Here is a 13397-nt window from a genome sequence, read left to right as displayed (position 1 = left end):
TGATCCCTCTTAGGGTATGTAGGGAAAAGCCCAAACCATAAATTTAATAAAATAAAAATTAAAAACAAAAAAGCATTAATCCTCTTTGGTCATAAACACTTGCACACACACATATATGCAAGTGATTTAATGAATTACATGTATATTTCTCTCAAATGATGGCATCAAATGAAAAGAAATGATTATCTACATGTATAATTTTCTGGATGAAAATCCTCCAAGATATTTGTTTTTCTCTGGAAGACAATTGCTAATCTGGTCATATAACAAGTAATCAAAAATACTTGTCAAAGTAAATTTTTAAATAGAAAATTTTCAGCATTGTTTGCTGTATTTTCATTTATTTCTCCAGTATTTCTCCAACAGTGGAAGCACAAAAAAGATTATTTGCCAGAATAACTATGACTTCTTTGCGGTGCATAGTTTAACTTCAAAAACTTTTTTTTAAAACTAACAAAAACTTGAATAATTATCTAACTGACTAAAATACCCTTGTTTTTTTTAATTTAGAAAAATAGGCACTGAATTTTACATGCTTGGAATGTCACAATGACCTATTTAAAGCTTAGATAAGTTATATTATAAACCATGTTTTTTATTTCAAGACATAATTGTGCAATACATAAATTCTGAAAGTGTTTCCAGTTAGTCATGAATATCTCTGACTTTGTCATTAACAAAAAGTAATGGTCAAAGAAAATAATTTCAAATATTAATCTATAAAAAAGTAATGAAAGTGGCATATAATTACAATTATATTTCTTTAGGAATGTGTTGGAGATATCTCTTGTCTGTATAGTTATATCTTTTAAATTATGAATTCTGAATAAAGCTACCTTCAGGAATGAAGGGGAATTGATGAAAATTAGAGAGCAGAGTTCCACATGGTTTTAAATTATTCTGTTTCCTTGGAAACCAGCTGCTGCAGATGCATTTTGCTTTCTTTGGCTAAAAATATCATCCTTTTAATAATCACTATGGGAGAGATGCTGAATAAAACCAGAGTATATTGTTACTGGTTTTTATAATTTCCTTAATAGCTCGCATATTTTGGATGAAGTTTAGATATGCCATTGCTCATCCAGTATTTCCTATCAGCGGCTGGCAGACGTCTGTAAGCCTTGTAAAAATGAGATAACTATAGTAGCTTTAACTGCATGGTCTACTGGGAAAAGAAAGACTGTAAGTGTGTATGTTTTAGAGTAGAAGAAGATGAGAGTGAATAAATATGAGAGAGAACAGCTAAAAGATTCCAGTTTGGTAGGAGATTAAAAAATAAAGCAAATAAAGTGCATCTATGCCTGCTTTGTAAAAGATGTATAGGTAAGATTCTTTGTGTTTTCTGTGAATTAAATATTTTGAATATGTTGAAATAGTTTTTTTAATTTCAATGGATTTCATGATACTCAACTTTAAAACAACTTTGTCTTTCTTTTCCCTTTTTTAAACTACTTCAGTTTATACTGAGCTATAGATTAAATCAAGAAACTTTGCTTCATGTGTCAAAATGTATATTTCTATAGTTTAAAAATTTATTACTTGATGTATACTATTCATAATGTTTTTTTCAGTATAAAAATAAGGATGGTAGTGGTAATTTAAAAAGATTATTTGTGGACTAAAGTTTTTAAAATATTGTTAACACCAACATTACCTTTGACCTTTTCAAAATGTTCTAATTCACACATTGTCTCAAACCCAACTCAAAAGTTTTCTTTCTTTAAACAAAGGAGCTATGATGTATGTGTAACTCATCCAAGGTTTAATGAAGATTTTTGTCACCATAATAACAAGTAATATATATTTTTTAAACTGAGAATTTATTTGTTGTTTGTCCTTCATTCTTGAAGCTAACCTTGATAACAGGATGAGGATGAAAACAAATTGGATTTAAGTGAGGGAGAACTGTGCAAAGTCACTAGCCTCATTTTCTCCTTTGGAACCATCTGGGCCTAGTAGCAAGATATAGATTGGGATGACTGAAAATGGCCTTGGATGCTTTAAAACTAATTAACAATACCTTTTTAACCTATTATATATTTTAATTCCATAATTTTTATTTTAATCTTTCTACATTTTAAGAATAACTATGTCTTCTCAGTCTCTCTCTCTTTCTCTCTGTTTGTCTCTGTCTGTCTCTCCCCCACACACACACACACAATTTTTTTCAGTCACTCAGTGCAGGAAAAAAAACAGTTTCACTACTATGTTTCCTTCAGAAATTTAAATCTTCCTAACTCCAAGAATAGTTTAATTTCAGTTAATTTTGATAAGAAAATACTTTGTTTTCATAATATTACTCTTAGCCTATGTTAGAATTATTGTTTGCAATTAAGTAAGTCTAATACTAAACTATTATACATTGTTTCAAAATATTTAATTTATAGTCAATAGATAATTTAATATCAAATTAATTTGGAATGTCAATATATTATCTTCCATGACAATTTAAGAGAGTAGTGAATATTTGGTTTTGATTAATTATCATAGGCAAGGAGAGATGTTCTCAGTAGCTGTTTCATTATAAACTTAGACAATATTAATGAGCATATTAACAATAAAGCAGATGGATTAGTAAATGGATTATGAGATTAATGTATGTAACCCCTATTTCAGAGACAATCAAAATTAATCAGGCACACTTTTAGGTTTCTGAAAATAATCTGTTGCATAGCAATAGCTCTGAACTATAGACAATTTTAAAATACACTTTAGTAACAGTATGTAATTATGGCTTCAAGCTTCTTTATTTGCTAAAACTAGCCTGCCAGATTTGTAGGTAAATTTATATGGGCCTCTTAAGTGTCACAAAATGTACTTAGGAAAATGAAACATTTAACAGCTTCCTCTCTAATATCAAAAGGCAGCTTTACATCTGTAATGGAATTGTGCCAGTTTGGCCCAGGGCCCTATTTGACTGGAAAAGTGAAGTCGGTGTTACTACCACTGAAAATAAAGCTTGTGTTATGTTGCCTGATGTTTAGATTGTGTTATATGATTATGGCCACTTATCCAAGTGAATAACTGCATTCACGTTTGTGTCACGGTGAGATTTAACTTTCAACAATATTATTAGTCAATAATTTTCCTTGTTGTACTGTAGTGTTAGTTCTGTTAGAATCAAGCAAAAAAGAAGATGCAAACTTCATTCAGGGAAAAGTACCCGACTGTGCAGGGCACCAGTGATATTTCATAGCTCTACCACTGCAATTGAAGAATATTGTGCAATGGATTATTTTACATTTTTCTATCATATTGCTATTTTAGGCATTGTAACCCCCAACTTAAGTATCTTATTTAACAATACTCTAGGAACTGTTTTGTGTTCTAATATTATAGACAAATAAATCTAATTTATTTGACGCAAGAATTACTATATATATGTACTCATGATACATTCTGTATAAGATAATGATGGTCCCAACAATTATAAAAATTAGACCTAATTAAAAGTACAACAAAACTTAGCCCAAATTAAAAGCACAAATAACAAAGACAATATTTGGGTGGGAGACAGGTTACCATCATTTCATGTCACATAGCCAGAAGAATAATGATCACAATAATTACTCTTACAAATGCAGCATTAAATTGAGACCTGGGATAGACTGAGTTGGATTGAGACCTAGGATGTTTATCTTCCAATATTAGCAGAGATAGTGGTGTGGGAGAGATGCATTAATTGTAGAAAAACTAATTAGCTCCATATTATTCTGGAGTCACTTGAATACTAATGAGCAAAAAAAAAAAAAAATGCCATTCCTTAAAATAATGACCTTAAATTCCTTAAAAGCAATGAGTGGGTCTCAATGCTAACTTTTTCTCTAAGATTTCATGACATCAAAATGTTCATGACAGCATCAAGAATATGTTAGAGAAGCTAGAAGGAATATAGAAGAGGTGAAAGGCATGAGATTACATTGACTTTGGTGCAAAGTAGAGAAAACATAGAATTATAGTACAGAAGCAACAACTCTGAGACAATGGAATCAGAACATAATCTTTGAACAAATTATTTAACTTCTCTAAGCCTTATTTTCCTATTAAAGAGGATTAGATTAGGTGATCTCCAACATCCTTTTCAGTTTTGCATCTGTGATCCTTTGACCTCTCTTTGGTCCCATACCTGTATAGGAACTAGTACACATCATTGGCCTCTCATATCTTCATGGACCTGAAAAATTTTGATTCATTGTCAGTTATGGTTTCTGTGACAACTTATCTATTTATTATTCAGGACTGCAACAGAATTTTAGTCTGTTTCCATTTGAGTGTTTAAACCATTCTTAGAAACTATTGTATTATAGAATATATCACTATTGTCCACCCAGATAAATGAAATAAATTCTTAAATAGGTCTCTGGAATGTTTTTGCAAAGATCTTCATTTTCTTTTGTATTTTAACTAGATTAGGGGCAGAAAAACTATGTTTGCCTTTCATTTCCTAGGGTCCTATTGGTTATGCTGCTGACAGCAGAATAAAACAAAAAAAAGACAGTAAAATGTGAAAAAATCTGCCATCAACTATAAACATACTAATTTGGGGCTTTGTTTCCCCTAATTTTTTTGTAGCACCTTTCTACTACTTCTACTAGTTCAATGCTTTTCTGTACAATGCCATGTTTATTTGTGATCACCAGATCATTTAAATTTTAAATAACAGTGTCATCCTGGCAAGGTGGATTCATAAATGAAAGCAATTAGTGAGAAATAGCATAAGATATCAGTGACAAAGGAGGGTCTTAAAGTCAGGAGTCCAGGAGAATCCCCAAATGAGCACACTGATGATACTGGTACAAGATACAACATGAATATATCAGAACAAAAATGATATAAAAGTCTATTTCTGGAAGGTTTATTCCAGGTGATTATGGAGCCATCAAGGCAAAGGCATTCCTGTTTCCTGTAAACTAATTTTTTTTTTTTTTACCTATAAGGCCAGGGCTATTTTGAATTTTCCTGTACTACCAAGCTATCTGTCTCATTTAAAAAACTAAATTGGTTCAACATAGCTCCTTCTTAGTGAACCTATGGTGTCTTCCAATCCTAGTGATTACCTCATTGGAATAGGGATGGAGATAGGAACTAGATTAATAATTATATTATTCTAGATAATTCCCAGATGAAGGACTTTATTGATGCAATTTGGCACATTCTTTGCAACATGGAATTTTAAAGGATTTCTCTGGATACTAAGATATAAATGACTTTTCCAGAGGAAGGATTTAAATCCAAATATTCTTTATTTCAAGAGTGGTTCTATATCTATTATGCCTCTCTCCTAAGTATCATAAAGTTATAGTTTTTTTTTTTTGCCGTTACAGAAAGATTTATTTATCATCAATTATAACTAAACAAAGTAATTATTTTCTCTTACATTCTGGATCCATAACCCCTCAAGATTTTGGCCATGCAATAGGAAAGACCAAGTGGATGAAGAATTTCTATTGACATGAGTTGTATAGACCATCTATAGAACTTGTCCATTAGGATGTATATCTGGCACAAAGAGTACAAATGAATAATGCATTAGAAATAGAATTAAACTAGAAGAATGCATCTGGATTTCCTGCAAGAAATTACAAAAGTCATTTATTAATCCCAGGCTTCTCCTGGTAACAAAGATCTTAAAAATATCAACATTTTGCTGTGGTTATTGTGTAAATATTAGACATGAAACACAATAGTTTTTTTTTGAGAATTGAGGCAATGGAGAAGAACATGGTAGGTGAACAGGCTACAAAAAGTTAGTGAGGGACTTCAAAGAATAGCAGGTAAAAAAAATGTCATCACAGAAATATTTGATGGAAAAAGACTGATGGGCCAACTATGTAATGAAAGCAAAGAATGACAGGGAGACAACTAGAAGTTTCCCCTGGTATGTTTGTAATATCAAGGAAAAGCAAAAAAAAAAAAACAAAAAAAAAAAAATAAAAAACCTCTTGGCACATTGTTTGGACCTTTCAGTGGCAAAATTATGGAATGTTATAGGAAGTCATTCAGAATTAAAGCACAGAGGGGTTGAAGTTTGCATGATGGAAGGGAACATCCAGATTTGAGATAACAAATCTAAATGTATATTTGAGTACTTGAATTTAGTTAAAAGTGAATTTTAATGTAAAAAAGTTCAGATAGTGGGAATACTTTTATTTCTTGTTTATTTTATGTATCAAAGAAAATAAATAATTTTTCCTCTCATATGAGAATTCATAGCATAGGACTTTCTGAAAATTAAAATGATGTAATTTTTGGAATTGTAGTTCATTTTAATTGATAAAGATAAGTCTAGAAATTCCAGGTCCACAATCAATGTAGGGAGAAAGAAAATTACTTCAGAATTACCTGAATAACAATGATTTTTTCTAGTTAAAATTATTGTTCAGAAATCATGCTAATGTCAGAATTAGAAGCAAGAATTGTATCTTTTTTTTATTTTTGTGTATTGCAGATGCCAAGGGAATGTGTGTACTTTGAGGGCATTCTTGTTAACTTTTATCAAAGAAATGCCTTTCCAAACTAAAAAGATAAGTTCTCCAATGACTCCCAAAATATGCATAAGCTTTGCATAATTTGCATTTTTTGGTAATTTATTAAATACCCCAAATATGTAACTTATCAGGCATTCATGATGTTCATAGCACTCCACTGAACACTATTGGTACTTACCTTTCATAGTCTCCAGGTTCAAAAGTAGCTTGGTGAGACTTAATGGGTAGAATTATGAACTCAGGAAGACCTGAATTCAAATATGGCCTCAGACACATATTGGCTGTATGATCCTGGACAAGTCACTAAGCCCTATTTGCCTCAGTTTCCTCATTTGTAAAATGAACTGGAAAAGAAAATGGTAAATCATTCAAGTATCTTTGCCAAAACAAACAAATAAACAAACAAAATCTAAACTCATTGATGGGATTATGAAGAGTCAGATATGACTGAAGTACTAAACAACCACAAATTTAAGAAGTACAATTAAGTTGAGGAAACAAAACTTATGGGGACTAAGTAAATAATTGCATAGAATCTGCTATGACTTAGTGACAAAAGGTTAATGATGCTGTAGGAATTAAGAGAAGGAAGAGAACACTGGACTAGAATTATTAGAATGAAAGAAGTAAGATTTGTTGTGGGCCTTAAAGATAGATAACATTTAGAACAAAGGCAGGGAATTCACACAAGGACAAAACATTAATTCGGAGACATAAATAACTTTAAAATTCAGAAAGGAAATAAGTCAAATTGGATCAGAGCATTGCTACTGGCACATAATAGGAGATAAAATTGCAAAGACAGGAGAAGAGCAGGATGTTGATGGCTTTGGCAACAAACAAAAGAACTGAGTAGTGATGGAGGATCATAGAAAGTTATAAAATAGGGGGAAATATGATGGAAACAGTCTTTTACAACTAATATCTGATGAAAATATGCAAAAAGGATTGGAGGTGAGGAGGAGATACAAAAACAGGGAGATCAATTAGAGTGTATTGGAATAAGTCATATGTAGCTTGGTGAGAGTTTAGAGAAAGGAGGTGAAAGTGGAAATTGAAGAGATGTAAAGATGGACCATTAGGAGGTTCAGATTAAGCCTCAGCTCCTTTTAAAAACTGACTACATTAGGGGCAGCTAGGTGGTGCAGTGGATAGAGCACTAGCCTTGAAATCAGGAGGACCAGAGTTCAAATCTGGCCTCAGACACTTAACATTTCTAGTTGGATAACCCCAATTGCCTCAGCAAAAACAAAACAAAAAATCCAAAACAAACCCGAGTAGATTTTCCCATGGCCCCAAACTTCCTGATGCCACAAAAGTTCATCTCTTAATGATAATATTATTACAGAGATGCTATATTTGAAAATCATGAAATAGAATAGAATGGAATAAGAAGAATAAAAATTATAAGTAAACTAAAATATATGCCCTTAAAAATATAAAGGCGATCAAGATAATCATGGTGGATATAAGTAAGTTGCTGCACAATACCTGTGTAATTTCTATAGTAAGTCTTTTTGTTGATATTCCTTAACACTAATGATAACTGGCAGGCAAGAAAAATTTTTAACAAATTTTAATCAGAGAAATATACATCTAAAAAGGAAGAGAACCATTAAACAAGAATGAGGGGCGACTGATTAATGAGGGAGCATAGGTGAGTTAGAGAGATAAAAAATTGGTAGATGGTACAGTGGGTAGAGCACTAACCCTAAACTGAACCCTAAATGGCCCCATTCATGCCCTAACTAGGGCATGTACAGAATGTCCCCAAAGTCTTAGTGTAATTTTATTCTTTAATAGTATAAATTAAATAGGCTTTTGAAAAACCTTGGAGTTGAAGCAACCAACTTCTATACCCGATTAATCATCTATCTTGCTTTTGAGATTCTATCTTCTTATAGGGAAAGAACTTTTGCTAAATAACCTCATTGGTGAGTGAAAAAGATGAAGAGAGGATCTATTCATGATTGGCAGATTTGAGGGTTCTGATTTTTTCCTCAGTATGTGAATAACTAAATTGACATTGTGATCTAATTGTCTCTTAATCTTTCACTGTGTAAAGGTGATATAGGATGAAATAAGGATACTCCTATATTTTACATAAAGCATTCTAAAGTCAAAAATTTATAGAATAATAAATGGAAAGTACCTTAGGAGATTTGGCTGCTGAATGTATCACTGATTTTGATTAGATAATTATCTATTATTCTCTTGGTGAAATCCACGGTCAAGGATTTTTACAAACTTATTATCATTATCATCATTATTACTACTTTGAAAGGTATTTTGTAAACATTTTTACCCACTAAATATCTTCTCCAATGAATCATAGTGTCAGAAAGGTGACCTTGGATTCTAAAAGGCTATGACAGAAGAAGATAAAATTCTTTTAATTTTTACCAGGCTGGAAAGGCTTTAAGTACAATCTTATGACAGAATATGTATTTGTCCAAGGACCAGATCAGCCAAATCTGATAAGGTTCATGATTAGAATATTGGTAGCGAGGTTCTACCACTAGTTTTTGTATAACTGACCAGTGAGTTAAGAATGGTTTTTATATTTTAAAATAATTATTTTGTTGCATTTGAAAATGTAATATATATATATATATATATATATATATTCTTAGCTCCCAGTCTGTAGAGGATGAGGGTGAAGAGAAGGTAGCTCCAGGCTAGATTTGGTCTGTGGGTTGTGGTTTACTAACCCCTGTCTTTAAACAAGGATGGGTTGCCATCTGCTTTAGTGGACGGTGTAGCCATACTGATAAATTTGAGATAAAATCAGTAATTCTTCCCTTATTCATAGACAGATGATAATTATGATGATTTTTCTTGTCCCAGGATCTCACTAAGTCTCTGGCAAAGCAAAAAGTAGAATTTTAAAACTTTCCATTTCTGATAAAACTCTATTCATATTATTCCTTCTTTTAAATGCTGAAAATAATTGTTAGTGATCTTTACTTTTCCCTTTTGTGAACATTTTATTTTAACTACATCCTTTCAAAGACATATCCTATACAGTTCCTCATTCTAAATGGTGTTCAGAATTACTTTCGCTTGAGTCTGTGTGACAGAACAAATCCAATGAGGGTCATTGATGCTAAGTATCTTCTTCTTTTCTCTGTCTGATTTTCCTTCTTCCCTATTATTGGAGTCATATCAATGGAAGTAGAATCTTAATTTCTTTCCCAACCAAGCTGCTTCTGCAGTCAAGTCACAATCCTTTGTTTATGATTTTGCTGTCGGTTGCTATGGAAATAATTGCAACATTGCAAATTCTATGTTACAACCACAGGGACTACAGTAGAAAAAGAGTGGCTGACAGCAAACAGGGAATATTTTTACAAGGGTTTTCCATGCTTTAGGATCAATCAGTTACTCAACAAGTATTTATTAAGCACCTGCTATGTGCCAGGCATTGTGCTGGCAATGCAAATATAAAAATGAAACAGTTCTGGTCCTCAGGGGATTACCCTTCTATTAAGGGTGAAAGGGAATATATTATGTTTTAGTGGTTTTTTTAGGGAGTCACAGATTTTATTAGTGAAGCCATAAGAAAGCTGACTGTCCTATTCTTTCCAGTAGTAATGGTAATGTTAATTTAATTATTATTCTCTGAACAAGAAATAGAAAACACAGGAAGGGCTGCTTGGGACAACCGAGGACCAGATTTTTGCACTGGTAAAGCCTTGATGAGAAGATAATTCAATAAATGGGATGAATCATAGTCTGGCTCTAGCTAATATTAGGTGCTGAAGCAAAGATTGATTCAATCTTCAATCTAGGTGGGCAAGTATTAAAACTGAATAGATTAATTCCAGGGATGTTAAGGGAGGAGAGAGGAAGAGGAATAAAATAATTGAACTTATATTTCTTCCATTCTGCTTTTTGGTTTTTTCTCTTCCAAGGCCTTAGATACATGTTTGAATCTCTCCAATAATTTTCTGTAAGACTATACTTCCAAGTTTCTAGAGACAATAATGTATCTCAAAATAATGCAAATTACTTCTCTTATAAATTATACATATATATACATATATATTTATTAAAAATATATAATCCAATGCATTGCCATAATAGTTTCTAAACAAAGTCCTCTGTCCCAATCCTCAGTTTCCATGATCCCAAATATTTGAAAATTTCCTTCCAAATTCCTATAATGCAGATTATTTCCCATCCTTATCTGCCTATTTTGTATATTTCTTGTGTTTATCTTCCCTTAAGATAGGACATAGAGATCTACCCAGGGTGCTAAGGGAGGAAAGGGATCCTCATGTTCTTTTGACATCATGAGGATATGATTGGAACATATAGTATTCCATACACCATGTAACCAGCCCATCCCCCTTGTCAGCCCTATATTTCTTTGATGGCACTTCTGTTCACAAATAGTTCCACTTTTACAATGTGTTACAGCTGTTGCCCACCCACAGTATACTTCTTTATTGACTTTTGGGTGATGTTTAGCTTCAACTCTTCTCAGACTAAAGAATAGTAGGTTTATTATTTTTTTAAAATAAAAGCTTAAGATTGTTAAAAACCAAATCCTAAACCAAAAAATCAACTTTGCCATTTCCCAAAGATGAGTCAGCTTGCTTTTCTCCTTACATTCAATTCTAAAAACTCTTATAGCTATAAATTAATATTTGACACCACATAGCTCTCAGAACTTAGTAGACACTCAATAAACATCTTAAAATTTTAGCTGAATTATTGTCTTGATCCCCATGCGTCTTACTGGACAGCTCCAACAGTTAGGCCATCACTGAGATATATGGACTTAAGGGCTCCTGATGGATGCCACCTCATTATTTAACCTCAAAGTCAGTCTGGCCCAAGATATATGGATCTGCTCTTCTTCAGAGTAAATCCAATTGGCATATAAAGAGTGGAAAAAAAAATAAAAACAAACAAAAACGCCTAAAGATAGACAAGCTTTCTAAATCAGAAGCACATTATCCCAGCTGTTGATATTTCTAAGAGACTTTGGACAAGGTATTAAGTTACTGTGTGTCTTCTTTTCTCTATAGAGTATATATAAAAATTGTCATAATTCTTTACCACTAACTTAGAAATTAGTTATTTCTCTAAAGTAATATGGATATATTTATATGTGCTTTGTGAGCTTTTTTTAAGTTAAGGTGAATAGTGTTAGATTTAGAATCAAGAAGATCAGGGTTCAAATTCTGCCTTGGATACTTCACACTTATGTAAACAATACAATTTATTCATGCTTTCTGGATTTCCATTTTCAAGTCTGTAAAATGAGGGGCTTAGACCTAGTGACCTCCAAGGTCCACTCCAGTTTCATAATCCTGAAAGAAAATAGGCAAATATTTACCATATTCAAATATTAGTTAAATTTGAATGTAATTCCATTTAATTCCAAAAACTTGGAATTAGAACTACAAAAAATTATTACATAGGAAAACATTGCTTTGGCAGCAGCACTTCATACCTAACCCCACAGATTTCCCTTTTCATGTTTACTATTTTTCCTGTCAGCACTTTGACTTTCTTGATGGCAATGACGCTAAACTTTAATTATCCAGGGCCCCACAATTTGATATTTTACTAAGGTAAATTTATGCTCACTATGAAGTACACCAGACCTTTCTTTGCTCCTATCAAAGTGTATTTATTCTGTGACTTTTAGTCCCTGCCCTGTACTTTACAAGGCAATAGCTAACTAATTTGGCAGATTATCATAATGAGATTTTAATGGATTTAAATGGTTTAATGTGTTACCCTTCCCAGGTGACAGACCTACCTCTTTGAGGGACTTTCTAGAAAGGATTTCCTTCACTAGTGAGAACAACTCTATTGGGAAGAATTCTAAGCTGTATGGCAGATATTTTTGGATAGGTGGAACTTTCTGCACTCTTTAATGAGTTTTCAACCTGCCCTATCTACAAGATCAGTCATGCTTGGGTCATAATCTGAGTATTCCCCCTTTTTCTAGGCCTCCTTTATAAACTCCAAAAAATAATAAAAACCAGAAGCTTGCAAATGAAATACAGATATACAATATTATGATGGGTATTAAAGATAAATGGTTACTTTTATCAGTGACTGAGATATAATTTTTAGGAAAGGCAGATTGTGAGAGAATCAACTTCTTTCATTCCTCCCTTTATAACTTGACAAGCTGTCTTTATCCAATACAATGGTAGTACTGTATAGGTATGTGGTGTGGGAGGAAGGAGGTGGTTAGAGTGTGTGTGTGTGTGTGTGTGTGTGTGTGTGTGTGTGTGTGTGTGTGTGTGTTGAGGATAGGGGAAGGTGTTTCTAAGAGCTCACCTTCTTTAAAAGAAATTTTCTCTTGGTTTGATTAATATTTTAAAATGTCTTTTAAGATCATATTCTTTTGGATTGAAATGAAGAATGAGGATGAAGCTGCAGAAAAAATAAGTAACTATTTTATGCTGCACAAGACTCTGCAAAGGTCCAGGGACTTTGATTCACCCTGTGTATTCCCTATTCAATCACTCTTCTGGAAATTGGAATTAAGTTTACCATGTAGTCGAACTGAGAAGGCTGGTAACATAAGGCATCTAAACTCTGTTAGTTATATCAATCCCTAGCAACCCATTTTATTTCTGATGGAGAGAAAGTATATGCCTCTGCACCTGAATAAAGACAGTATGTCAGAAGTGCCTTAATCTGTATGCCCTGGATGTACCACTGCCTGTGAATGAATGATCTATTTTGTTCTGGACTGAGAATCTCTGTCATTGATAATACATGCTCTACCAGTACAAATCAAGTAAATATATTTGATTCTGGGTTTGATGTTTCAAAACATTGGATTGTATTTCCTTGTACAGTGCCTCTCATTCTACACCTTAATTTTTTTTTTTTAGAAGAGACTCATGTTAGAATGTAAATAAGGAAAACAATGCA

The 13397-nt window shown here is 32.6% G+C and overlaps 1 protein-coding gene across 2 annotated transcripts in view; it reads left to right on the top strand.

The window, feature by feature from the left end:
* Positions 1–1191: 1191 nt before the first annotated feature.
* CSRNP3 (cysteine and serine rich nuclear protein 3) overlaps positions 1192–13397 on the top strand; it is a 249139-nt gene continuing 236933 nt past the window's right edge. For both annotated transcript variants that reach the window (XM_051986241.1, XM_051986240.1), the window contains exon 1: positions 1192–1323. The gene's annotated coding sequence lies outside the window, so the exon portion shown is untranslated. The remainder of the gene's footprint in view (positions 1324–13397) is intronic.

Source organism: Antechinus flavipes, chromosome 3, assembly GCF_016432865.1.
Source record: "Antechinus flavipes isolate AdamAnt ecotype Samford, QLD, Australia chromosome 3, AdamAnt_v2, whole genome shotgun sequence".
Taxonomy (NCBI): Eukaryota; Metazoa; Chordata; class Mammalia; order Dasyuromorphia; family Dasyuridae; genus Antechinus; species Antechinus flavipes.
The sequence above is the reverse complement of the archived record's forward strand: the minus strand, read 5'-3'. Positions and strand labels throughout refer to the sequence as shown.